The 27,882-nt window shown below is 44.1% G+C and overlaps 1 protein-coding gene across 1 annotated transcript in view; it reads left to right on the top strand.

Moving 5' to 3' along the window:
• Positions 1-27,882, top strand: part of ABAT (4-aminobutyrate aminotransferase) — a 211,214-nt gene that overhangs the window by 13,397 nt on the left and 169,935 nt on the right. The window lies entirely within an intron of this gene.

The raw sequence follows: 27,882 nt of genomic DNA on the forward strand, positions 1-27,882 counted from the left end.
ATGTATTTGGGTCCCATGTGGTGTAGAGCCTTGAATGTCAGCAGGCAGATCTTAAAATTGATTTTCCATTTTACTGGCAACCAGTGAAGAGTTTGCAGTACTGGGGTGATGTGTGAGCTGCGGGGGACATTGGCTAGGAGTCTGGCTGCAGCATTCTGTACTAGCTGTAAGGGGCGCAGAACCTTATCTGTAGATCCGATGAACAAGGCGTTGCAGTAGTCTAGGCGGGAGGATACAAATGCATGAACCAGGACAGGTAGGTCTTCAGCTGGGATAAGGTGTTTGATTTTCGCTATATTTCTTAGATGGAAGAAGGAAGACTTGACGACAGCTGATATCTGCTGTTTGAGTTTTAGATTTCCATCCAGGATCACCCCAAGGTTTCGCACAGAGTCTTTATACTGTACAGTATCTCCCCCAATTGCTAGTTTGAGGTGGTGAGCGTTTTGAACTTTATCCATCATGTGTGGACCACCTACCACCAACACCTCTGTTTTGTCAGAGTTCAGCCTCAGCCAGCTGGTGTTCATCCAATTTTGTAAATCCACTAGACACGCATTAATGGATGCTGATGGGTCTTGGGTGCCAGGCTTGAAGGACAGATACAGTTGTGTGTCATCTGCATAACAATGGTATCCTAGGCCATAGTTTTGTATTATTTTGCCCAGTGGGAGCATGTAGACTGCAAAGAGTTAGAGTAATGGTGATAGTACAGAACCCTGTGGAACTCCATCGGGAAGTGGCACTGGATTAGAGTAGTGTGTGCCCAGACATACTTGCTGTGTCCTGCCAGATAGGAAGGTCTGAAACCAGCTAAGAACAGTACCCCTTAGGCCACAGTAATTCTTCAGTTGCTGGATTAGTATTTCATGATCCACAGTATCAAATGCTGCAGACAAGTCAAGAAGAATCAGAATTGAGCAATCCCCCTTGTCTCTTGCAGCAAGTAGATCATTCATTACTCGGACTAATGCTGTTTCAGTGCTGTGCCTTTTCCTGAATCCTGACTGAAAAGTATCAAAGATGTTGTTATCTGTAAGCCTGGTTGGCGACTGCTTTCTCGATAACTTTTGATAGGAATGATAAGTTTGCCACAGGTCTGTAGTTGGTTACAGAATCAGGATCTAGTGATGGTTTCTTCAAGACGGGTTTTATGATTGCTTTCTTTAGTTCTGGGAAAAGTCCAATTTGCAAGGAGCACTGAGTGATTTTGTAAAGTGCTGGCCTGATCAGCTCTGGGCACTGCATTAAGGATCCAGTTGGGCCAGGATCCAGGTCGCAGGTAGTGGGGCGGAGACTTTGAATGAGAATTCCAAAATCTTCTTCACTCAGAGTGTCAAAGACTTGCCATGGTGGTACGGTAGTAGGCAGATGCAAAGTCCAGTGGTCAATTGTTGTTGTTGGTGTAATGCTGGCACGGATGGTAGACACCTTGTTTGGCAGATAAGGCAGAGAATTCTTCACACCTTTCCCTGGAGAATGTGGTTGGGGCTTTTAGGCAGGAAGGGTTGCAGAGTGATTCCACTGTGTGGAAGAGTTGACCAGCTCTGTTGTTGGCTGTAGATATTTTGTGCGAGATAAAGTCTGATTTTTTTCTTGGTTATTGCTTGTTGGTATTGTCTGAGGTGTTGAACTAGGCTAGATTTCTGCTCCTCAGACCCTGATTTACGCCACTGTCTTTCTAGTCTGCGCCCTTTCTTTTTTAGATCCATGATGGTTTTGTCAAACCAATTAGCTTTCTGCTTTTTGGTTGCTGATTTGGTGCGCCATGGGGCAATACGTTCAAGTGTTTCATATATCGTGTTGTTGTACTGGGTTACTAGAGTGTTTGGGTCCATTTGACTGTGGATCAGATTTGTAAAATCCAGGTTGGCAGTTATCCTCTCCGGTGTTAATTTTTTCAGGGGACGGATTTTGATTGTTTCTTTAGGGAGCTGCTTGATAGGGTGATGTTCAATAGTAAACTGTATTATGTGATGGTCTGGCCACACCACTGGGGTTACTGTTATGTTACCAATGTCCATTCCAAGGTGGAACAGTAAGTCTAGCGTATGCCCTCCTCTGTGGGTAGCAGATTTTACAACTTGTGTGAAGCCTAGTCCACCCATGAGATTTATTAGTTCATTTGCATTTTGTGATTGAGTGTTATCAGCCCAGACGTTGAAGTCACCAAGGATGATCCATCTCGGATAAGACAGAGTCAGCATTGCCAGAAGTTCTGAGAATTCCTGTAGGAATGGGTCAGCATCTCCGGGGGGACGATAAACCACTAAAATTTTGAAGCCTTTACCAGCTGAGATCTGGGCACCTATACATTCAAAGGACTTTGTTGAGCCAACATTCAGGGCTCTGAGCTTCAGAGTTGTTTTGCCACAAATTGCTACACCCCCTCCTCTGCGGTCTCGTCTTCCTCCACTTAGGACTGAGTAATTGGTTGGGATGGTTGCTTCCAATGTGGGGCCCGCATTGCCATCAATCCAGGTTTCAGTGATGCATGAAAAATCGCATGTCTGAATAAGGTCCGCAATAATGGCTGTCTTGTTGTTTATAGAGTGGGCATTGCAGAGCAATGCGGTGACTGCATGGGGCTTAGCATTGGCGACTGGGTTCACTGCCGGGGTGTTTCTGCATCCCTGACTAGGGACATGGTAACCTCTGCTACTTTCAGCCTCTGATTTCCAGTAAACGTCACTGGAGATCGCTGGAAAGTTCTTTTTTTTTAATGGGCCTGGGTCCCTGAAGTTGGACTGAGTCTGAGTGTGCCACTTTTTATGGGCCTGGCCACCTTTTTTTTACCTCTGTGCGTTTTATTTAAAATCCCTAGAGATTCCAGCAAATTAGCTTGTTTTTTCCCAATGTGAGATGCAGCTCTTGATGGCCTGAGAGATAGTAAGGAGCTGGCCGTATAGATTAACATTGCTCTTTGGGAAGGAGCATTCGGGAAGAAATAAACCTGTAGGAAAAAAGCAATTCTCTCCTGACCGCGTCTATCAATTGTAAGAATTGTACCAAACATCACTGCAGCAAGAGTGTCAGTCTGTAAAAACTTCCAGATAATTCATTTCCACCAGCTGGTGAGTGGAAGTTACACTCACAGAGAGATAACTCTCTGTGTCACTCACCAAATTGCGTCACTCACCAATCCAGCTGGTTAGGGCTTCTGATAATGGCGCAAGTGCACTTGTTCATGCAGTTTGATCAGGGGCGTAGCAATAGGGGGTGCAGAGGTAGCGGTCGCATCGGGGCCCAGAAGGGCCCTTCCTTAACTACTGTATTAGCTCTCTATTAATCCTGTGTTCATAATAATCACTTTTATAGATACTTTGAATAGTGGTAATCATTAACAAACTGTTCCCCATCCCCTTTTTGCCAAACACAGTGAATCCAGCGCAGGAGACTTGGGCGCACAGAGAGTAACTTCGACGCCATCAGAAGACGGAGCTGAAGTTACTTTTAAAACACAATAATTCGGCTTCCAGCAATTGCTGGAAGCCAAATTATTTCATTCCCCACCATCCATGGCAGCCTGGAGGGGGAATAGTATTTAACATGGCCGGGAATTGTGCAGCAGCAGGATCAGCCATATACAGGCTGTATCCTGCTCCCAAGTCTCCCGCGCCGGTTTCTCTCATACGCCCTTCTAGCACCTCTGACACTAGTTGCCATTGGCAGGTTTTGGTGCGCCGTATCAATTGTTATGTATGGAGTGCTTGGGGGCAATATTGTAAAACTTGCATCGGGGGCCACAGCTCCTTAGCTACGCCACTGAGTTTGATTGTATGTAGTACCTATGACATGAGCATAAGCAGAAATGCAATTCTGCTCAGTAGAATCAGTGGTAGTCACATATTATTCAAAATTTAGCAGGCAAGTAAGCAAGGCAAATCAATTAGCAAATAGTCCAGCCAGCCAAAAAGCTTTAATTGCAAATTGCTAGCCTGACTTCACAGGCATACCACAAAGCAGTTCAATTGCAGTGGTATAAAGCTCTCTCACAGTCTTGCATGTGCTGCTAGCACTTGCCAGATACAACATCCGTCATTCATCTTACCAGATTCCTGCAATCACTATACATGCAGCTAGTGGCACCATCAGGTTACAGGGTCTCTGCTAGCTATTCCCGGTGGTGCAGACAATTCTGCTGTGGCTCATGTGCTGCGGCTGGTGGACGGAGGTCCCGTGATCTACTGGCACACTCAATAGAGCACTCGACGGGGATCGGCATGGGTTGCAAGGCTTTATGCTTCCTCATACACATGCTCCTCCCACCTATGCATTTTGCCCTATTGGGCTTTGTCAGGGTGTGGCCAATTGGATGACTCACAAAGGCTTTATAGTCTATGGCAGTGGTCTGCAAACTCATTTGCCAGAAGCGCCAATGATCAGCAGTAAGATTAAGATTTCTTTTAAGAGCCAAACTTTTCTAAAACCATGTTTTTAGGAGTCGGTTTAAACTAGCTACTAACATTAATTAAAATCAGATATAATAGTAATAATCTTATATCATGACCAAAACCAATATTTCACATTAAAATAAAAATACGGCAATTCTCACATTTAATGTGAAGAATGACTTTGCACATCCTTGGAAAGTTACAATACCACCCAGACCACCTCAGCCAGAGTTCCCCTTTACCCAGTGCAGGTTACAATGGCATTTGGCACTTTTAGGCTCCGAAACTCCCCCAGCTAGAGAGATGCCACTTACAATACCACCCCAGATCCCCACAGTCAGAGATTTTCCCCCACAGTGCAGGTTACAATAGCACTGACAGGCCCCCAAACCCCCTCAGTCAGACCTCAGAACATCATCCCCTTAGTCAGAAGACAGAGCACCCCTTCCCCAACCTCCTCAGTCAGACTAGAGAGCTTCCCCTCGAATGAGTATGGCTGCCTCAACGGGAGGAAAAGCAAGGAGGAAGAAGAACTCACATAACCAGCCAGGGACCCAGGAGATCCACAAACCAACGCCTTGGGCACCCTGATTCCAAGCTGCAGCCCAGTCCAGGAAGTCAGTGCCATTATGCGTTGCGGTAGTCACATGGTGATGACTTGACTTCATGCAGCAAAGGAAATGCAGAACCCCCAGGAGGAATCAGGTGATCGGCATTGTCTCCAGCCTCTTTTATGTTTTCTGGCTGCACATCTCTTTATGACCGGTATCAGTCCATTGTCTTTTACATTGCCTGGCTTCTCCTCTCATTCTGCTTGCAGCCTCCTGCTCCATCTTGCCATCCTGCAACAAAAACATAAATACTCTACAGTTTGAAAAAAAATTCAGATAGATACCTAAAATGCAGTAAGTTTATGCAAGTAAGATGGTGGGGTGCCATGCTTTGTACCAGTTAGGCCTCTTTCACTCGGGAGGCTAGAGGTGGTGAATTTGCTGCTTGTCCGCTGCTCCTGTGCACCGCCCAAGCGCTTGCTAGCACTCAACACAAGCAGGCAAGAGGAGCCTATGGGGTCACATCTGAGCACCTCCGTGGCCTGTTTTAGACACTATGTTGAAAGGGGGTTGCCCCCGGTTAATACCACAGTGTCAAACAATGATGTGAGGAGTTACAAACGCAGCTAAAAGGCGCTCACAGATGGGAGGCTGAACTGCCTGACAAGCACACATGTGAAAGAGCCTTATGTACTGGTTATTACACAACATTTGGAACATCTGTGCAGAATTTTATAGAATGTTCTCACACCCAATGTTCAATGTTCTAATCTCCCAGTGATGTTTAAGGACAAGTTTAAGAGATCCAAAACATGTGCATTTCCTTATGATCCCTGCTTAAATCTTCCTTGCCTAAGTTTTTCATTCCAGGAATTCTTTGGAAGACTTGCTGTTTATCTGTAGTTCTGAAGGACTAGAGAAATCTGTTTTTTATCAGCAGATGTGCATGCAAATGTTTGAGCAGCCCTGGCTCAATTACATAATTTGTATAAGAAAAATCTAGTAAACCGTTACTGCAGAGTACGTCTTATACAAAAAAAAAAGGAAAACACTACACCAATGTTAATATCACTTCACAGCTACTTTTTGCTTCGACTAACCACTTTAGGACCATAGGCTTACACCCCCCCCCAGTGACCAGGCTATTTTTTACTATTTAGGCCACTGCAGCTTTAAGGGCTCGCTGCAGGGCCGTACAACTCAGGCACACAAGTGACCCCTTCCCCTTTTCTGCCCACCAACAGAGCTTTTTGTCGGTGGGCTCTGATCACTGCTGGGATGTTTGTTTATTATTCTTTATTTATGTGTTTATTTTTTTTAAATAAAGGTGCCCTTTTTTAATTATTTTTTTTTCACTTCCCTTCCCCCCCCACTAGCCAATCAAAGCAATCACCAGCCAATCAAAGCATCAGCCTATGACAGTCGATCGCTCCTGAGCCTCCCAGGGGGACAACTGTGTGACACGGCTGTCCCCTTGGGAGGCTCAGGAGCGATATAATATAGTGCTGCCATAGATTGCTGCGCTGTACATTGTAAATTGTCGATCGCCGCTAGGAGACTGATGACGAAGCGGAGATGCGCGCACATCAGCGCGCATAATCTCCTGCAAAACCCCGCCCCAGGACTTCACACCAATTGCCGATGAGTGGTTCTGGGGCTGCCGACACGTTCACCCCAATTGGCGTGGAGCAGTCGGCAAGTAGTTAAAGCAGCTGGGTCAGCTGTACTATGCCAGGAAAAAAAAATAGTACTACTCTTTCTACTTACATAACAGATGTATTGTAGTGTCCACATTTTGATTTCAGTGAATTTTATACAGTAAATAAAGAGAATTCTGTTCTTGGCACTTGCAATCTTGCTTCCCTCTGACTGAAGCCAATCCTGATGTAATTTTCTCCCTTACTTTTTTTTCTCTAGAATCTGCACTGTCATAGCTAGCTTGCTTTATAAACACATGAGAGCACAGCAACATAGATCGTATTTCAGCTTCACACTGAACAGCACTCAGCCAATCAGTGAGGAGCAGGAATGTGAAAAGGGATATTACAAGCTTCCCTCTCTCCCTCTCGTTGGCAAATAGCGAAAATAGAGCCATGAAAAGATTTATTACAGCTGAAGCATTTCTGAATAGATTGGAGTGCTTGCAATTCAGGATGAGGTTCCAGGATGCATAATGAACACAGTGCAGTGGATAAATGGAAATTGATTTTGAGGCTGACAATCCCTCTTTAAAACATATGAACCAGTAAAATAGTAATTGTCACAAGTCATTATTTGACAATACCCACTGTGGCGCATAACTGTTGATGCATTTTGTGTCCAGCTACATTTTTCAGCTCTTGTGGAGTGTTTGTTTTTCATTGCAGATCACTTCTAATTCTAACATTGTTTTTTGGCTCTCTAGAATCTGAGATGAACAGTACATAAGGATTTATACTTACCTGCATTCATGGATTTACATGAAATGGGGCCCTAGGCAAGATAGCAGTTTTTGCCCACCGCTGATGGTCAAAAAGTTTTTTTAGAGCGATTTGGTGGGGCTAAAACAGCCACCAGGTCCCTAGACTCTTTCCAGGTCCTAGACAGCTGCCTAGAATTGCTTTGTTGATGATACGGTTTTGCTTACCTGGGGCTTCCTCCAGCCCCCTGTAGGCCATGGGCTTCTTCAGTGTCCGACAAAGAAAAGAGCTGGCTCATCTAAAGTTAATCTTTATTGGTTCCATGTAAAATAATATGGCCAAGATTTCAGAGCCATGTTGGACCCCTTTATCAAGGCAAAGTTTGCTCTGAGGCAAAAATCTGTCTGCTGCTGTACAAAAGTTCCTGTAGACTAAAGGCTCATACACACATCAGACCATAGTCTTTTGAAAATGAAAGATAACAGACCAATTTTACCCCCTTCCATGTAGTATGAGAGCCATACCTTCACAGTCTATTCTATGAAGCTGAACTCCCCATCAGACAGAAATCTTTGCAAGATGCTGCACACACAGATGCTGTACAGACACAAAAGATCTGTTCCTGCAAAAGATCTGTTCCTGCAAAAAATCTGTTCCTGCAAAATGCATTCATAGTCTGATATCTGCAGATCATCATACACACCTTGTTTGACATTCATCTGCAGATCAGATCCACCAGAATGGATTTTCAGATCTGCAGATGAATGTCAGTTAACCATCCTGGCGGTATGGACGAGCTCAGCTCGTCCATTACCGCCGGAGGCTGCCGCTCAGGCCCTGCTGGGCCGATTTGGATCAAATAAAAAGCAGCACACGCAGCCGGCACTTTGCCAGCCGCGTGTGCTACCCGATCGCCGCCGCAGCGTGGCGATCCGCCGCGTGCAGTGGCGAAAGAGGGTCCCCCCAGCCGCCCGAGCCCAGCGTAGCCGGAACAAACAGTTCCGGCCAGCGCTAAGGGCTGGATCGGAGGCGGCTGACGTCAGGACGTCGGAGGACGTCACTCCGCTCGTTACCATGGCGACGAGGTAAGCAAAACAAGGTAGGCTGCTCATTGCGGCCTTCCTTGTTTATTCTGGTCGCCGGAGGCGATCAGAATGACGCTTCCGGAGCGCCCTCTAGTGGGCTTTCATGCAGCCAACTTTCAGTTGGCTGCATGAAACAGTTTTTTTTTTTATTTAAAAAAAAACTCTCCCGCAGCCACCCTGGTGATCTTAATAGAATGCCAGGGTGGTTAAACAAGGTGTGTATGATGATCTGCAGATCTCATAGACTATGAATGCAATTTGCAGGAACAGATCTTTGGCAGGAACAGATCTTTTGCAGATACTGATCTATTGTGTCTGTACAGCATCTGTGTGTGCAGCATCTTGCAAAGATTTTTTTCTGATGGGGAGTTCAGCTCCATAGAAAAGACTGTGAAGGTATGGCTCTTATACTACATGGAAGGGGGTAAAATTGGTCTGTTATCTTTCATTTTCAAAAGACTATGGTCTGATGTGTGTATGTGGCCTATGGATCAACAGCAGCCTGTGTTGCTGCAGTTGATCCCAGATAAATACACGTTGCTTCCCTGCAAGTGTTTAGAGGAGCCAGACTCCCACTTCCTCTACAGGAACTTTTGTACTGCGGTATACAAGTCTTTTGGGTACCTGGAGTCGGAGTCAGTGGTTTCAGTAAACTGAGGAGTCGGAGTCTGATGATTTTTGAACCAAATTCATAGCCTTTGTAAAAATTAGGCTAAGGAGTCGTAGTCGAGGAGTCGGAGCATTTTTGGGTACCTGGAGTCAGTCAGTGGTTTTATAAAATGAAGAGTCTGAGTCGGATGATTTTTGTACCAACTCCACAGCTCTGTCAAAAGCTAAAAGGTATTTTAGAATTTTTTTTTTTTTTTACTTTTTCCCATTTTCAGGCCATTCGTATCTGCGGGTTTTTCATAAGTTGGTTGTTCGTTAGTCGAGGACTACCTGTACATGTATAGAAGAAGCCTGTACTTAAGCTAAGGCTACATGATACTGTAGTAAAAAAAAAAATTAAACTTCCAAAATTTTTTTTTCACATTTATAATGGATTATTTATAATGCAGAACTCAAGTAATTATACTCCTTATACCGCAATTCTGTACTTTTTATTATTATTACCATAAAATTTTAAAAAGCTACTTTTTGCTTAGTTTCTCAACATAGTAACAGTGCATTTACAATTCTCTTATCTAGTGTAAGGCTATGGACCCCTCAGTTCCAGAATGATTGACAGTAAAACCTATTAGCGGTTCATGTAGAATTTGATCTTTTGTCTTCTCGGTTGTTCTCATGTATGGCCACTGGAGGGACACTCAAAAACAGCAAAAGAGGGTTCCTTATGGACTTAATATTACCGTATATACTCTAGTATAAGCCGAGTTTTAAATGCCATAAAAGTGGTCCAATAGTTGGGGTCTTGGCTTATACTTGAGTCATCAGTAATTAGCGCCCCCTATCAAAGGCACCCCCATCGCAATATGTCTTATTGCTATAACGCCCTCTAGTGGTGCCTCGCATCACGTACTCTACAGATCCTGATGGGAACACTCTGGGCAGGGAGGGGGCTGGGTACATTTCATGTGCAAGAAAGAATGATCAAATAAAGTATTTTTTCATAGCAACCCCCTGAAATTACAGTGCATATTGAACTAAAAACCATACATGTGTTTATGGCCCTTCTTGAAAAGAACAAACAGGCTGCTTACGGTAGTGTGTCATAACGATTTATTTGTGAGTCATTTAATTAATATACAAAAAGAATCCTTCTTTTCTTAATTAGAGCTGACACGATTGGAAAAAAATCTGTATGTAGAAATCTGTTGCATTGAGTGGTTACTTTGACTCCCTTGTCTTTGGGGAGGTAAAAGGTAGTTTAATGTAATGCGTGTGTGCATAAGCAATACTGTCTGTTTACAAATCACAAGTGTAATGCTTGGGGGTTATACTTTGACCACCCAGAGCAACAAGGCTGGTAGCTGAATAATGGAAGAGGCAAACAGGCTGCCCAGAGCAACTGCAGCTCTGGGCTTCCGATATCGCTACAAATAAGACGCAATGGCAGCGCAGTGCGATGTTGCGCTGCCTTAGCGATAGCAAGCATTCAGACAGGTACAAGACAGGACTATAGATTGGACCGTAACTAGTAGCAACCACAGCTCAAAGTCACGTCCACAGAAGCAGAGCAAGCAGGCTAACAAAAGTCACCAGCAAGCATCCACACAGGCAAAACTACAGGAAAGAACGTAACTAATAGCAACACAACTATGCTAGCTAAGCAGGGGTAATTACGATAAGCGCAACCTACCGAAACGTGCTAAACAGACAAGCTAACACAGTAACTGAAAAATCTCTGTGGCTTGAATAAAGAAAATAACAAATGACTCAACTAACGGAAGTCTGCATATATATTTATCAAGAACTAGTTAAAGCATAAGTAATAAGGTCACATTGAACTACAATAACAGAACTATACAGAATAGCACAGTGCCCAGCAGACCAGCATAGTGATCGCTATGATGGGCAAGGTCTAAAAGGGGAGACAGACTTTTATGCCGGCATCGACCAATGGATGCAAGCCTGCAAATCTCCACATTGCCTTATGTTTTGATTCAATCAAGTGAGTCATTTTTTTTTCTTTTATTTTAGTTTTTCTAGGTAAAATTGGGGATTGGCCTATACTCAGGTCAGCTTATACGCTAGTATATACAGTATGTCAAATTTATAGTAAAATAGTAATGATTCACTAAAATTCTCCCTCTTTTTCTCTCTCTCTCTCTCTCCCCCCCCCCTCCCCCCCTCTCTCTCACCCCCCCCCCCCCCCCTCTCTCTCTCTCTCTCTCTCTCTCTCTCTCTCTCTCTCTCTCTCCCAAAGTTTAACTAGGAATTTATATTATGATTTAAGCAAAACATAAACTTATATGAGGATTCAGTTATCACAGGGGTATATGTCTGTATAGCAATAGGAAAGGGGTGCATATGTACAATAGATAAAGCTATATAAAGTGCTATGTAGCACCAAAGTCCCTAGGATGTCCGGTTCTAATGGCCCATACTCACGGGCGGCAAAAGTGGCCTGTCGCCAGCACACGTGAGCGTGTGGGCGACAGGCCGACGTTCCTCCTCCCCACGCCGGAAACTATGCGTAGCTCATTGGAGGTTGCTGTCGCTAGTCCGCGTGCTCACGCGGACTAGCGTCAGCTGCGGCGGAGTTGCGGCGGCGACTGTCGCCAGGCGATTGAACATTTCAATCGCCTGGCGTCACCAGCGACGGGCGACAGTTCGGGGTGCGCGCCCGTTCCGGGCGACAGTTCGGTGTGTGCGCGGCCCATACTCATGGGCGACCTGTCGCCGCAACACGCGAGCCCCGCGTGTTGCGGCGACATTTGTCCCTCGTGAGTATGGGCCATTATAGTGGAGACAACTGACATGTGCTACGCTAATTAGTGTCAGGTGTAGCAAAAAGCAGACTTTTTATGGTTATATTAGACAGACACTCCCACTAAACAACCGTACTAAGGAAGAATTTGAGATGTATTGCTAAAAGCTTTGACATGTAAAATGATGTGCCACTTTTAATATCTTTGACTTTCAAAAAGTATGGACTATCCCTGCAAGTAGTAAGGCAGGAGATAATGTATTTTTTCTGCTAAATTGTAAGTTTCACTATGAAAAAAAATAGCTAGTTTTGGCCAACCTCAGTGGGGAAAAATGTAACCGTGCGTAAATGAATAAAACAAGGAAAGGCCGCCCCAATCGCTAGAGGCATGTGCTGTGGTCACTGTAATGTATTATGCGAAAGGGAAGGGAAAGAATGACCATAAATAACATCATTGCCAATCTATAACAATCTTAGAATTTAACACACTGGATACATAATATTGTTAAAACCATTTAAAATAAGCATACTTGGTAGTCTCTCAATATATCTGGCAGCGTACCACAGGATATAGCGAGCAGAGGTGGCATCACTTCCCAAGACAGGCTGCATCTGAATGACTAACAGCATAGGTGCAGCACTGTGGCAAAGTGGTCAGCACTCTCGCCTTGCCAGGCCAACTTCTGCAAGGAGTTTGTATGTTTTCACCGTGTCTGTGTGGGTTTCCTCTGGGTACTCCGGTTTCCCCCCACATCCCAAAAACATACAGATAAGTTAATTGGCTTCCCCTAAATTGGCCCTAGACTATGATACATGCACTATACAATACATACATAGACATATGACTATGGCAGGGACTAGATTGTGAGCCCCTCTGAGGGACAGTGACAAGACAATATACTCTGTACAGCGCTGCGTAATATGTTGGCGCTATATAAATACTTAAATAATTAGTGTGCAGAGCAGGATACACATCTTGCATTCAAAACAGATGCAGCAAATTAACATTAATGGAGGATGTTAGCTTCCACAATTACAGGATATCATGTATAATAATGATAATAATGATTAGTGTACGTTTAGTAAAGTGCTAGTGCTCAAAGGTGCTACAAGTCTAAAAGATACACATATATTTTGTGTTTTTGCCTCACATTTGTGACCTGGTTGTAACAGTTGGTACTGTGTTTATTAAACTTGTAGCCCTTATGAGCACTAGCACTGTACTGAACCCTGGTTTAGCACTAAAGTGGCTCGTTTGAACCGCCTGGCTATGTAATATCATTATTATTATATACATTATATCCTGTAACTTGCTGCCAGATATATTGAGACTACTGAATACTTGTATTTTAAATGGTTTTAACAATATCATGTATGTATTCTACATTGCCAATAGCACTATTTATGGTCAATGTAGCCATGAATAGATGACACAAATAATTCATTTGGCTTACTAACAAACAGCACATAGGTTTAATGATGCAGCTACTGCTGATAAACTCTCTTTATGTCCGTTTTCTGCCATTCCACTTTAGAGCACTTAGCGTAGCTAAGAACAGATATTGGAAAGGATCGCTGTACAAATGAGTGAGTTTATTATCTATGGCATCCGCTTTACCATAGCCCAAAGCATTTCATTCTTAGATGAAAGGAAAGACATAGAACCCTGTACAAAAAGAATGCATCATATCATGTCATTTCTGTAATGTTACCTTGATGTAAAAATCATATTATTATTTTTTTCCTTTTCGTTCATGGACCTGCTGGACTAATATGTACCAGCATCATTCTAAAAGTTTGTCTTTTGTAAGCATATTGGCAACTTTATAGGCTTCCTGCACTTTTGGTAAACATCTATATACGGTAACCTAAAACATCAGGAGGGATCTTGCAGTAAACATCCTTAGAGATGGTAGCTTTCTGTATGCACAGTAGGAAGTACTGTATAGGCCCATTTGTGACTAGCCCCACCCATCTTCTTTTGACCGAAAAGCAGGCCGAAATGCTGTGACCCACCATTAGTCTCCCTCACATGCTGCCCTAACACCCCATGCAGAGCATGCATTGGAAGTGGGTTCCTGCTGCAAAGCATGCATTGGAAGCGAGTCCCTACTGCAGGGAATGCATTGGAAGTGCGTTCCTGCTGCAGGGAATGCGTTGGAAGTGCGTTCCTGCTGCAGGGCATGTGTTGGAATTGTGTTCCTGCTGCAGGGCATGCTTTGGAAGTGTGTTCCTGCTGCAGGGCATGCGTTGGAAGTGTGTTCCTGCTGCAGAGCATGCATTGGAAGTGTGTTCCTGCTGCAAAGCATGCATTGGAAGCGAGTTCCTGCTGCAGGGAATGCATTGGAAATGCGTTCCTGCTGCAGGGAATGCATTGGAAGTGCGTTCCTGCTGCAGGGCATGTGTTGGAATTGTGTTCCTGCTGCAGGGCATGTGTTGGAATTGTGTTCCTGCTGCAGGGCATGTGTTGGAAGTGCATTCCTGCTGCAGGGCTTGTGTTGGAAGTGCATTCCTGCTGCAGGGCATGCGTTGGAAGTGCATTCCTGCTGCAGGGCATGCGTTGGAAGTGTGCTCCTGCTGCAGGGCATGCATTGGAATTGTGTTCTTGCTGCAAAGCTTGCATTGGAAGCGAGTCCCTGCTACAGGGAATGCATTGGAAGTGTGTTCCTGCTGCAAAGCATGCATTGGAAGCGAGTCCCTACTGCAGGGCATGCATTGGAAGTGCGTTCCTGCTGCAGGGAATGCGTTGGAAGTGCGTTCCTGCTGCAGGGCATGCGTTGGAATTGTGTTCCTGCTGCAGGGCATGCTTTGGAAGTGTGTTCCTGCTGCAGGGCAAGTGTTGGAAGTGCATTCCTGCTGCAGGGCATGCGTTGGAAGTGTGTTCCTGCTGCAGAGCATGCATTGGAAGTGTGTTCCTGCTGCAAAGCATGCATTGGAAGCGAGTTCCTGCTGCAGGGAATGCATTGGAAATGCGTTCCTGCTGCAGGGAATGCATTGGAAGTGCATTCCTGCTGCCGGGCATGCGTTGGAAGTGTGCTCCTGCTGCAGCGCATGCATTGGAATTGTGTTCTTGCTGCAAAGCTTGCATTGGAAGCGAGTCCCTGCTACAGGGAATGCATTGGAAGTGTGTTCCTGCTGCAAAGCATGCATTGGAAGCGAGTCCCTACTGCAGGGCATGCATTGGAAGTGCGTTCCTGCTGCAGGGCATGCGATGGAATTGTGTTCCTGCTGCAGGGCATGCTTTGGAAGTGTGTTCCTGCTGCAGGGCAAGTGTTGGAAGTGCATTCCTGCTGCAGGGCATGCGTTTGAAGTGTGTTCCTGCTGCAGAGCATGCATTGGAAGTGTGTTCCTGCTGCAAAGCATGCATTGGAAGCGAGTTCCTGCTGCAGGGAATGCATTGGAAATGCGTTCCTGCTGCAGGGAATGCATTGGAAGTGCGTTCCTGCTGCCGGGCATGTGTTGGAATTGTGTTCCTGCTGCAGGGCATGTGTTGGAATTGTGTTCCTGCTGCAGGGCATGTGTTGGAAGTGCATTCCTGCTGCAGGGCATGTGTTGGAAGTGCATTCCTGCTGCAGGGCATGCGTTGGAAGTGTGCTCCTGCTGCAGGGCATGCATTGGAATTGTGTTCTTGCTGCAAAGCTTGCATTGGAAGCGAGTCCCTGCTACAGGGAATGCATTGGAAGTGTGTTCCTGCTGCAAAGCATGCATTGGAAGCAAGTCCCTGATGCAGGGAATGCGTTGGAAGTGTGTTCCTGCTGCAGGGCATGTGTTGGAAGTGCGTTCCTGCTGCAGGGCATGTGTTGGAAGTGCGTTCCTGCTGCAGGGCATGTGTTGGAAGTGTGTTCCTGCTGCAGGGCATGTGTTGGAAGTGCGTTCCTGCTGCAGGGCATGTGTTGGAAGTGTGTTCCTGCTGCAGGGCATGTGTTGGAAGTGCGTTCCTGCTGCAGGGCATGTGTTGGAATTGTGTTCCTGCTGCAGGGCATGTGTTGGAATTGTGTTCCTGCTGCAGGGCATGTGTTGGAAGTGTGTTCCTGCTGCAGGGCATGTGTTGGAATTGTGTTCCTGCTGCAGGGAATGCATTGGAAGTGCGTTCCTGCTGCAGGGCATGTGTTGGAAGTGTGTTCCTGCTGCAGGGCATGTGTTGGAAGTGCGTTCCTGCTGCAGGGCATGTGTTGGAAGTGTGTTCCTGCTGCAGGGCATGTGTTGGAAGTGCGTTCCTGCTGCAGGGCATGTGTTGGAAGTGTGTTCCTGCTGCAGGGCATGTGTTGGTGCGTTCCTGCTGCAGGGCATGTGTTGGAAGTGCGTTCCTGCTGCAGGGCATGTGTTGGAAGTGCGTTCCTGCTGCAGGGCATGTGTTGGAAGTGCGTTCCTGCTGCAGGGCATGTGTTGGAAGTGTGTTCCTGCTGCAGGGCATGTGTTGGAAGTGTGTTCCTGCTGCAGGGCATGTGTTGGAAGTGTGTTCCTGCTGCAGGGCATGTGTTGGAAGTGCGTTCCTGCTGCAGGGCATGTGTTGGAAGTGTGTTCCTGCTGCAGGACATGTGTTGGAAGTGAGTCCCTGCTGCAGAGAATCATTAGAAACTTGATCCTGCTGCAAGGCACTTTTTCCCTTTAGGGGCTAATTGGACCATGCCTTGTAAGAGTTTTTTCGCCTTCCTCTGGATCAACAGGGATATGTGAGGGAGCAGGCTGGTGTTGTACTTTATACTGGTTGAACTCGATGGACGTATGTCTTTTTTCAACCAAAATAACTATGTAACTATGTAACTAGGGCATGCGTTGGAAGCGTGTTCGTATTGCAGAGCATGTGTTGGAAGTGTGTTTCTGCTGCAGAGCATGCATTGGAAGCATAGTCCTGCTGCAGAGCATGTGTTGGAAGCATGTTCCTGCTGCAGTGTGTTGATGAAAGTATAGTTGCCTTTCCTGGCTCCAGCTTGCATCCTCCAATCTACCCGGCAGCTTCAGAACTGGCCTCTAGAGCTCCAGGCTCATGGTCAGGTGACCGCTAGGGATGATTACAGATATACACATTCTTCCGAGTTGATGCAAATTAATGCAATTTTTTTTATGTAAATGTATGCAGCTGGAAAATGAACCAATCAATTTAAACCTGAGTTTAAATTGATTGGTCCATTTTCAAGCTGCTTATATTTGCATAAAAAATTGCATAATTTCGGAAAAATGTGCATCTCATTGATCATCCCTAGTGACCGCAGTGAGCCTGCTGCTCTAACAGCCAGTTAAGCTGCCGTAGAGATGTGAGGATGCAAGCTGGAGCCAGGAAAGGTAGAGCCAGAATATTGTTTTACTTCTATTCTACTGTCCACTATAGTAGAATATCGGTAATTGCCTGCCATGACTATAGCGTTACGCTTCGGTGCAGCAGTACTCTGCTACCACTTTTTTTCCAACATCTAGGCCCATATGCAATTATCTTTTTCTCTTTTTTTTCACATCTTGTCATAAAATGACTTTTAAGCCACCAGCAAGCAAGAAAATGCTCAAAATAAATTTGATAATACTTCTTCACCAACGTTTGTGTACTTTTTCAATTGTAAAATGCTGAAAAGGTAGTCTAAATAGAAGATGGAAAATGATCTCCTAGGAGATAACTTAGATGAAAAAGTTAATTGCATATGGGCCCTAATCTCTTAAATCAGACCTGAACTCAGAACTTCCTCTCTGCTCTAAACGATAAGTAACCACATAATAACATTAAAAAGAAAAACATTTCTTTGTTACAGCTAATATAAATCCTGCAATAAATCTGCAGTTTGTCTACTTCCTGCTTTCATGTAAACAGACATATTGTAGACATCCTACGGTATGTTTACAAGTGAGATCTCTGCAGTGGCAGTCAGCTGACACCACTCAGGGATCAAACTACAAGTTGAGATAAGACACGGATAAGGGGGGAATTAGGATAAACTCTCTGAATACATACAGGGTGCATCTCTCTGTGTTTTCCCTATGTCCTGTGCTAGAGTTCAGGTCCACTTTAACCCTCCTGGCGGTCTAATAAATTCCGCCAGGAGGCAGCGCAGCAGCTTTTTTTTTTTTTTCTCATTTAAATCATGTAGCGCCTCGCTACATGATAGACGCTGCTCAGTGGCATCCCCCCGCCCGCTTCGATCGCCTTCGGCGATCTCCGATCAGGAAATCCCGTTCAAAGAACGTGACGTCATTAGGAGTCCCGATTCACCCCTCAGTGCTGCCTGGCACTGATTGGCCAGGCAGCACACGGGGTCTGGGGGGGGGGGGGGGCGACGCGGCACGAAGGATAGCGGCAGGTGACGCGGCTAGCAAAGTGTGCTGACGCGGCTAGCAAAGTGCTAGCTGCGTGCAGCAAAGAAAATTAAGCAAATCGGCCCAGCAGGACCTGAGAAAACCTCCTGCGCGGCTTACCCCGCCAGGAAGGTTAAGCAATTCTGTAATGTGTACCTTGCTTTAGTCTCTAACACTGAAAAGGCCAGGACCCATATGCAATTCACTTTTCCTCCTGACTTTTCTCCTAGGTAATATTTTCACACCTTGTCAGAAACTGCATTTTTAACGACCAGCAAGCAAGAAAATACTGAGAATAATAATCTAATTTTGATAGTACTTTTTCACCAACATTAGGGTACTTTTTCAACTGTTAAGTGCTGAAAAGTTAATTTAAAGAGAAGATGAAAATTATCTCCTGGGTTACAACTCAGGAGAAAAAGTGAATTGAATATGGCCCTAAGTCCCAGAAAACCTCCCAGCATTCAGAGTGTTAAACAAATCAATTTTTCATTCCTGAATTGAAATATTTTATTGGCCAATCACATGTTCATTTAAAAATCTAATAGTAGTAAACCTAATGATTATATCAAAATTAATATGTAATCACTCTACCTTTCGGTACTGTATTTTAATACATGGACAGCTACAGTTGGATGTAAAGAGATAGAAAATACATTTAGAAAATGGTTTGCATAGCAGTAATATTTACCATATCTAATTTTTAGTGAAAGCTGGGGTACACTTTAGACAGATCTGCAGTGTTATTTGTTTCCTTTCTCAGCAGGTTTGCTTTATAGAAAGAATGCTCGTAAAACCTGGTCAAGGTTCACACTTATGAATACAGTGTTTGTTGACCTTGGTCATTGAAGGCCCCTAGCTCTTACTTCATAAAATACTAAGTTGTATTTTAACTTTAACACCTGTGCTGACATTGCAGAAAACGTGAGTAAATTATTATACAGTGAGCTGTGAATAAACTTTAGTATATCGATCTACCTAAACCTGGTTGTGGCTTGGTACGGGTTGATTCTGAAAAACCTGGAAGAAGGATGGAGGGGGGGGGGGGGGGGGGAGTAGGTGTACAAAGATAGAGAGGTCAATTTCGGTTTCTGCAGCTTGCCTGCTTTATACATCATGTTGAACAGAGGAAACGGCCAGTAGCCTAGTAGTATCCCATATTAATTTTCCAAATAAGAAGGCATTATTACACATAGGTGACTTTTAATGACTCGACACCTGTGGTGTCCCCCTGGAATCTCAGTAGGGTGGTCTAAAGTCCCCCATTTTTCAGGTGGAGCACCTCCTTTATGTTACCGCCTGTGTATACCTGTCGGTTATTTGCTATTGTCCAGCATGTGTTTCATACTTCATACTCCGCTGTTTTCTACTATTTTTAATAACAAAAAGAAGGTATTATTATTATTAATGACATCTTCCGCAGCGCTGTACTGACAGCGTCTGCAGAGCATAATCTTGTCACTTAACTGTCCCTCAGAGGGGCTCACAATCTAATCTCTACCATAATCATATGTCTATGTGTGTATCATGTAGTGTATGTATTCTAGTCTAGGGCCAATTTAGGGAGAAGCCAATTAACTTCTCTGTTTGTTTTTGGGATGTGGGAGGAAACCGTTGTGCCCATAAAAAATCCATGCAGACAGGGTGAGAAAATACAAACTGCACGCAGATAGTGCCCTGGCTGGGATTTGAACTGGGGACCCAGAGCTGAAAGACAAGGGTGCTAACCACTGTGCCTCCATGCTGGCACCCTAGGGGACCAGTATATGTATAAGGGCTTCCAAACCAAGGCTGTGGAGTGTAAGTCGAGGAGTCGGAGCAATTTTAGGTACCTGGAGTTGGAGTCGGTGGTTTCATAAACTGAGGAGTAGGATGATTTTTGTACCAAATCCACAGCCCTGGTAAGTATTAGACTAAGGAGTCGAGGAGTCGGAGCCATTTTGGGTACCTGGATTGGAAGTCAGAGTCAGTGGTTTCATAAACTGAAGAGTCGTAGCTGGAGACAGATGATTTTTGTATGGACTCTGTCAGGAACCGGCCCGCGGCACGCCTGCGTATACGGTTCCCGACTGCGGGTTTTACCATATTAAGAGTGGAACAGCCTTATTTAAGCTACAAACCAGGCTGGGACCCCTCAAACACTTCCCACTGCCACCACTAGCCGTTGCTAGACACGTCCACTCAGCTGTTGAGGGCTCAACACGCGCTCTGCGTTTTCGTATTCGGGTCAGCTTTGCGCTTAGGCCGAATACGGGAACGCCACGCACACACACACACACAGTACAGTTGTACAGTAACACAGCACAATCAGGCACTGATTTGTAATGCAAGTTACACTGTCATGCAGCAAAACCACTAACAGTCGTTCCGAACTATACTGTTAGACTTCCCACTCGGCTGTTGAGCGCAGAAGTGCCTCATACACACAATGTAATTACAATCTCATACGGTATGGCTATGAGTGTTAGTTTAGTACAGCAGAGGTCAAGCTTATTAAATAATGATTTAATATTTCATGAAAACGTGGAACAATGCAGAACTTAATATATACAAAAGATTACAAAAAACAAAATAAAAAGTTACAAAAGTAAGAGTTACAAAGATAAAAGTTACAAAAATACACACCAAGCAATTTGCTTACCAAAATACAGGGATCCAGATAGAAGAACCTTGGACTTTTGTGGACGGATACAATTCTGGTTAGACCAGGAGTCCACTAGCTTGGGCCTGGAGACCAGCTGCAGCTACCGTCAGGAGGGGACTGATTTGAGGTATCTGTCTCCTGGTTCTTATAATGAAATATTCGCCTCAAGGCTGTAAGCCTGTGTGGACGGGGGGGGGGGGGGGGGGACTAGATTTAATTACATCCTCAGTCATAATTGGATTTCCAGAGGCCTAGTCCAAACATAACGCGCGTCATATCCTTTTCTGTGATATTCTACTTGAAACCTTTCCTGTCTCAGTTTTCAGATCATCAAAAAGGTCTTTTCCCCACTCCAGGTGACAATTGATTAAGGCTTCCTCCACATCCCAGCAGGCCTGTCAGATGTAAATTCTAGAGTCCTTTGTTAGCCTTTGAAGTTCCCTGACTCTGTCCTGATTTGTATAATGGGACAATGGGGCTTCTAATTAGCTCCCTGCTCTCAGAGGAACTGAGGGTAATTGTATTCCACACTGTCACACAGACAAGTACAGCTTCCCCAAAGCCAGATGACCACCCATACATACGCATCTGAAGTACATAGCAGACAGGAAAATGAAAATATTATCCTTACATCATAAGCACCCCAGTATATTCCTGACAGACTCCACAGCCCTGTTCCAAACAGCTGTCGGAATGAAGAAAAAAAAAACAGCCTCCACTAATCAGAGCTATTTTGAATAGCTTATGGCATGCACTGGCATCTTAAAGAGACTCTGTAACACATTTTTCAGCCTTAGTTCTTCTATCCTATAAGTTCCTATGCCTGTTCTAATGTGCTCTGGCTTACTGCAGCCTTTCCTAATTGCACTGTCTCTGTAATACATCTTTTCTCCTTTCCTCAGTCGTGTCTGTCGGGCTAGGCTTGAATATGTGGAATGTGCAGGGCTGCTTGTGATTGGATAGAAGCGATACACACCCTCTGCAGCCCCCCTGCACACTCTGTATGACTCACACACTCTGGTTATGTGAGCCTATCACAAGCTGGTTAGTTTGTTTGTAAACACTGCCTAAAACTGTTAATTACAAGCCAGGATTGCAGCAGAGAGTGGCAGAAACAGCACAGAGGGGCACAGGAGAAAATAAGGAATAGAATGGTATGCTTTTTAGTGTAAGAATATTAGAGTACAGATTCTCTTTAAAGTTCTTGAAGTTATGTGATAGATTTATTTATGGTATAAAGTGAACCTGAGGTGAAAATAAACTGATAAGATAAACAATTGTATTTATCCTCCTATTACTAAAAATAGCTTTTTTTTTTTTTTTTAAATATCCCAAGATATCCCATGGTTTTATTTTATACTTAAACATTTACAAAGCAGAATAAGTGTTTTGTTGTCTCTGTTCAGTGACAGCCTACTAAGTGCCCCTAAATGAAAATACATGAACTATTGAGCTTTTCATAGCTCCCTCTGCTCCCAGAAGTTGAATTCTGCCAGGTAAAACTTTTATGGCTGTAATTTGCTTATCAGTGAGGTTTACTATATTACCAACAAGGTGCCGGCAAGACAAAAGCTCTCACTTCTATGTCTAAAAATGTACTCTTTCAGGCAGCAACAATAAAACAAGTAAAACAGCCTGGTCATTAATATGTTTTGCACTGTACATACACGTTTATCTCATCATGTCACATGTTGCCTCGGGTCCACTTTAAATTACGACTATACTGACTTGCTGAGAAAGGACATATCTGCTTCTTAAAGTGAACCAGAGACAAAGCACCCTCATGTATTTTACCATATATATCAGTGGGAACATTAGAGAAAACACCTACCCTGCTTTGTTTCATCCTTCTCTGCTCAGCCTGCTTGTTATCAGCCCTGATAAAATCCCCAACTGAGCATTCAGTCTGGCTTTGCTCAGGAATCATTATAGCTGAGTCTGTCTTCTCTGATGTCTTTTCAAGCCCAAGCCTGCCCCCTTCTGGCTCTGCTATAATGACTCAGGCAAAGAAGGACAAGAGAGTGGAACACAGGAAGCAAAATAAAAAGAGATTAGATAATTGGTCAGCAGCAACTGGCTTTTTCTTTTCCCGTATCAGTACAAATGTGCATGCTTGGACAGTTTTTACTCATCAGCGGGTATAATGATTCCTGAGCAAAGCCAGACTGAATGCTCAGTCGGGGATTTTATCAGGGCTGATTAGAAGCAGGCTGAGCAGTGAAGAATGAAACAGAGAGCAGAGTAGGTGTTTTCTCTAATGTTCCCACTGATATATATGGTAAAATACATGAGGGTGCTTCGTCTCTGGTTCACTTTAAAGGAAACCTTAACTGAACGGGGGGTAAAGAGTTTCACTTACCTGGGGCTATTACCAGCCCCCTGCAGCAGTCCTGTGCCCTCGGAGCCGCTCTGGAATCCTCCGGTCCCCCGCTGTCACTTAGTTTAGTTTTTGACGGCTCATCAGTCAGCCGGCCGCCATGCGTATTATTAGACGCATTCCCTACTGCAATTAGCGCTGTTGCGCATTCCGCACGCGTAGATATGCGGCAACGCGTATTTTTGTATGCGTTGCGGTCCGTAACAGCGCTAATTGCAGTAGGGAATGCGTCCAATAATACGCATGGCGGCCGGCCGACTGGTGAGTCGTCAAAAACGAAACTGACAGCGGGGGACCGGAGGATTCCAGAGCGGCTCTGAGGGCACAGGACTGCTGCAGGGGGCTGATAATAGCCCCAAGTAATTGAAACTCTTTACCCCCCGTTCAGTTAAGGTTCCCTTTAAGCATGACTGTTTAGAAGCCCTCTGAGTTTTGAATATATACAAGCTTCATGCAGGTATGCATTGGCTGAAATTCAAACATGAGACTATGACACAGTAAGATGAGTCCTAGACACATAGGCAGCCTGTCATCCTAAGGAAGTTGCTGCTGCATTAATATGGAACAAGGTACCCAGTCACTTAGTATACAAAGCCAGCTCTTTCTAGTACACTTGCGTAGCACCTGCTATTAGGGCACATTAGAAGTTCTGTTCACAGCTGATTTGGGCCCAGTTCCACTTACCATATGTAGCGGCTGCAGCACTGCTACATTCTCTGTTGCTTCATTCATACAGGATTCAAGCCATTAACATGCAGGAGAAGTTTATTGAGACAGTTTTTACAGTCCAAACAGTCCATGTTTCACATAGGGAAATAGAAAGTGGGGCCAGGAGTTGGAACACATAGATCAGGCAAAGAAGGACAAGAGAGTGGAACGCAGGAAGAAAAATAAAGAGATGAGATAATTGGTCAGCAGCAACTGGCTTTTTCTCTTCCCGTGTCAGTACAAATGTGCATGCTTGGACAATTTTTTACTCATCAGTGGGTAGCAGGAACTATAACTTGAAGAGCGGGTGAAAATGTGGAACCCAGATTGGAAACACATGGAACAGGTGGAAAAGTGTCCCGGGGCGGGAACATAGAGTGTAGGAAGGAAGAAGAAAGCCATGTAGGAAAGAAGAAGAAAGCAATGTAGGGAGGAAGAAGAAAGCCATGTAGGAAGGAAGAAGAAAGCCAGAGTTAGAATGCAAGGAGCCATAAGAAAATGGATCCATTAATTGGTACATGGAGAGCATCAGGGAAGACAAAGTGTCAAAGATTTGGACATAAGGCAGGAATTCAAACCAAACAAATCATAAACAGAATGTGGAACATGGGGCAGGAGAGAAAATGTGACCATGGGATGATATATAGGAAAATATTTTGCATTACATTAAAATTTCAATTTACCCATTGTGACAATCCAGCCCCGCGATCCCGTCTGACATTAAAAGACCGGTTGCTGGATCGTCAGAAGAATGTAGTTAATGTGACAGCGCATGCCAATCCCGTCTAATCTGCTCCTGTTAGCATTAGCAGGAAGTACGGTGAGCAGACAGACAATAAAGATTGGTCACACAACTGCCGACAATATGTAATGTGACAATCTCTCACCAATCCCGTATTACTAGGCCACTCTTGTCATGCAGGTCTCATGCTCTAGAGACTTCTGGAGGCAGAATCACTGTGTGCTTAGTAAACGGTTAAGATTGGTTGGAGGTGCCCATACATGTACAATCATGATTGTACAATCGGGAAACTTAAAAATATGGATTTTGCGCTGGAAATCAGGTAATTTCACTGCCACCACTCTCTTGGTTCAGGAAGGAAAGAGACTCCCGCTAGCTATTCCTAGAAGGAAGAAACGGTTATTTACAACCTAACTAGCAAAATGACAATTTATAAGCAAATAATAAAACAATACGGTAGAATGACTCCTCAGAGGGCAAGTTCGTTGTAGCAGCAATCAGATGACCAGAACAGGCACAAGACTGAACGATAAAATTGTTAGTTTTATTTTAAAACTACATACACATAGTCTAATTTAACCCACAGATAAATATACCTTTCCGGCAGAACAGATCGGTTTGATAGGAAGAGCATAGAGATGAAAGAGAAACAGAATGTCTTAATGTACAGTTCAAATACTGTTATTGGTAGTCCATGCGGCAATCGCAAGTCTTTGGTGGAAAGTCCAAGATGGCGATTGCCATGCCTTTGTGAGAAATAATCCAAGGAATATTTGCCGGTGTCCAGCTGGCTGTCCGATGTTATTAGACAAAGATTTCAGATGAAGGATTTAGGACAACCTGGGTCCAGTTAAGTTATACCCCTCACTTCAGCAAGGAGGAGTTAGGGCGGGGATCACACACTTTTTTGGAACCTGAGAGGAGCCAGCCCCTTCTCATGGAGACCGAAATATATCTAAATCATGATAGGTATTATATCTCCAAAACCATACAGGTTATGTTAAAGCTAATAACAGTTTCAGGTTGTTCAGAATTTTTCGAAAACAATGATATCAAACTTGAGGCGTCAGACACCTGGGGTATTAGAGGGTTACTTTAAACCGGTCTTACTTCAGGTCTGGGAGTCCGATTGGTCAGGAAACCTCTCAGAACCAGCGTCCCGCGGAATCCCACAACCTGTGCCGATTTGATGGGCATAGAGATTTGCTATGCCATGAATTATGAAGAAAATGTGAAGAAAATATGGATATTGGGGATTCTTGGGTCACAGTAGGTCAGCTACTTCCAGGGAAAGTTGATAAGATCTGTCCCTGTTGCTGCTCTGAATGAAGGTGTCAAAAATGCAGACACCATTCTCCCAGAAGCTTGGGCTTTAGGATTTCTGTCAAGCAGAAACTAGATTGATGGCATCGTCACACAGCAGGGGGGACTATGTTTCCCCAGGACCTGATAAGGGACCAGGGCTGAATTAGCTGCTTCTGGCCTCTTTGATGTAGTTTGAAAGCTACAAGTAAGGAAACATTTGCTAGCATTTGACTTGGAAGAGGGGAACTGTGTTAACCCCCAGCTGCCCTGCTCTTTCTTAAATTAAGCCTTTCTCCTATCTGCTGTCACTTTTTAATAGTGACTGCAGGGAACATTTTATAAGGCTCTACCTACTTTATTTGGACGAATAAACGTTTATTCGTCACACCCATGCAGTGAAATAAATGTAGCCAATCAAAGGCTCTGGCTGATTAATCAACTTACAGCTAATTGAGTAATTGGCTGCTGCTAGCTTTGATAGCTTACTTTTTCTTTAATTTCTTGGAAAAGTTTAGATTTGTATGGTAGGAGAGCTTTTGATCATTTGGAGCAGGAAATGGAACCAGAAAGTTGGTGCACACTGAGGCAGTAAGAAAAAGTAGACGGTTCAGCAGTATCTGACGAGGGCCAAATGCTGCAGTCTACATTCAAAAAAGAATGATGCACAAGAATGTACAGTTTCAGTCAATGCACCCTTTTGCTCCTAACATCAGAAGGTCCTCCACATCAGAACTGCATGCTGAACGCCCCCATTTAGTGTCTGTATGAACAAGGCTGTAAGCTGTTTAATGATATTGCACAATTTTTCTCTTGTACACAAACAGTAACAGATTTGTTGATCTGCTTTATCAAGCTGTCTTGGATAACTGCTAGCGGAGAATTTGTTAGATGAATGCTATCATTATGTATGTGCTCACTGGCTCTTATATTCCAAATCATTGCCGTCATCTAAATTTACGTTCCCAAAAGCAAGACAAATGTTTTTCTTAGTACTTACTCTTTTGTATTTAACACCAGATTAGAACTATATAAGCCAGCTTTACATTTCCACTACAACCCATTAATTGATGTGTAAACGTTATTATTATTCTAATATATACAGTTAAGTGCCGGTATATTATTTAGGGATGTACAATAGATTAGGAATGTAGATTACAAACCCGAGGTAATTACTGGTGGGAAATGCTTTATTGTTATTGTGAAGTGGCAGTTACTGTTGATATCCGCATTGGGAACATCGTTCTAAATTCAACCAAACATTACACTTCAGCACGATTAAGGCCTCATTTCCACTTGTGCGATGGGAATCGCCACGTAAAAAATTTGCATGCGGATGCAAATTTCGCATGTGGTTGTATGCGAATTTTCATGCGAATTCGAATTTGATTTCGCATGGATGACTATGTATGCGAATTTAACCATGGCAGTGCCTGTGTGCTTTTCCATTGTTTCTAAGCGAAATCGTATGCGAATTCGCATGAAAATTCGCATACCAAAAGCGCATGCAAATTTCCTATTAAATACATTGTATGCGAATCGCATAGCAGTATGCGAATTCTGATGGCTCTGCCGTGCAGATTTTTTCTGCACAGAAAAACGCTCAGAAATCCTGACAAGTGGAAACAGTCCCATTCACTTGTATTGTCTATGCGAATCTGTATGCAGGAAACGCATGCAGATTCGGTCTAGTGGAAACGGGCCCCTAGGGACATCCAAGGTGAATATAAAATGTTGAGATAAACAACATCCTTCTAAAAATGACTATTTTTAGATATCCCATAGCTTTATTTCATATTTATGCAAGGACTAAAAATCTATGAAGCTCTCAGAAGCCATTTACTGCTAGGTAAGTCTTTTATGGCTGTAATTCCTTAGCAGTGAGGGTTATGCTACAGTCAGACCCAGTGCTGACCAAGGCAGAAACTGTCATTTTCATACCTGATGTTTAACTCTTTCAGGTACAGAAAGTAAAAAGGAACACAGCATAGTTATTTGTGTGCTAGGCACTGTACAAACACATGTCTA

Source organism: Hyperolius riggenbachi, chromosome 7, assembly GCF_040937935.1.
Source record: "Hyperolius riggenbachi isolate aHypRig1 chromosome 7, aHypRig1.pri, whole genome shotgun sequence".
NCBI lineage: Eukaryota > Metazoa > Chordata > Amphibia > Anura > Hyperoliidae > Hyperolius > Hyperolius riggenbachi.